Below are 404 nucleotides of genomic sequence, written 5' to 3' on the forward strand. Positions count from 1 at the left end.
AGTAAGAAATAACCATAATACTATTAACATATATATCACCACAACCCCAATAAAATTTGAATTCCCTTCCCCTTCATCTACATCATCTTCGCCAAATAGATATTCCCATTCGAAAACACTGTTGCATATGTCTCCTATACAACAAAATCTCTCATGGCAGGGCATTTCCGAGAGTCTTGCCTCCGCCATTCAATTATAAAATGCAAAATACAGAGCAATCTCTCAAACGAAGGGTGGGCGACATAGAATCCTACCCTCAGTAAATACTCTTTCAGTAATTCCATTTATTTCCTCATTTGCTTTCCGAACTGGGCTGTTTTTCCCTGTTGGAGCCCTTGGGCTTATAGCATCTTGTTTGTTCAATTAGGGTTTTAGTTCAGCTAGTTGGCTAATAATAATAATAA

The sequence above is a fragment of the Palaemon carinicauda genome, chromosome 3, assembly GCF_036898095.1.
Source record: "Palaemon carinicauda isolate YSFRI2023 chromosome 3, ASM3689809v2, whole genome shotgun sequence".
NCBI classification, from domain to species: domain Eukaryota; kingdom Metazoa; phylum Arthropoda; class Malacostraca; order Decapoda; family Palaemonidae; genus Palaemon; species Palaemon carinicauda.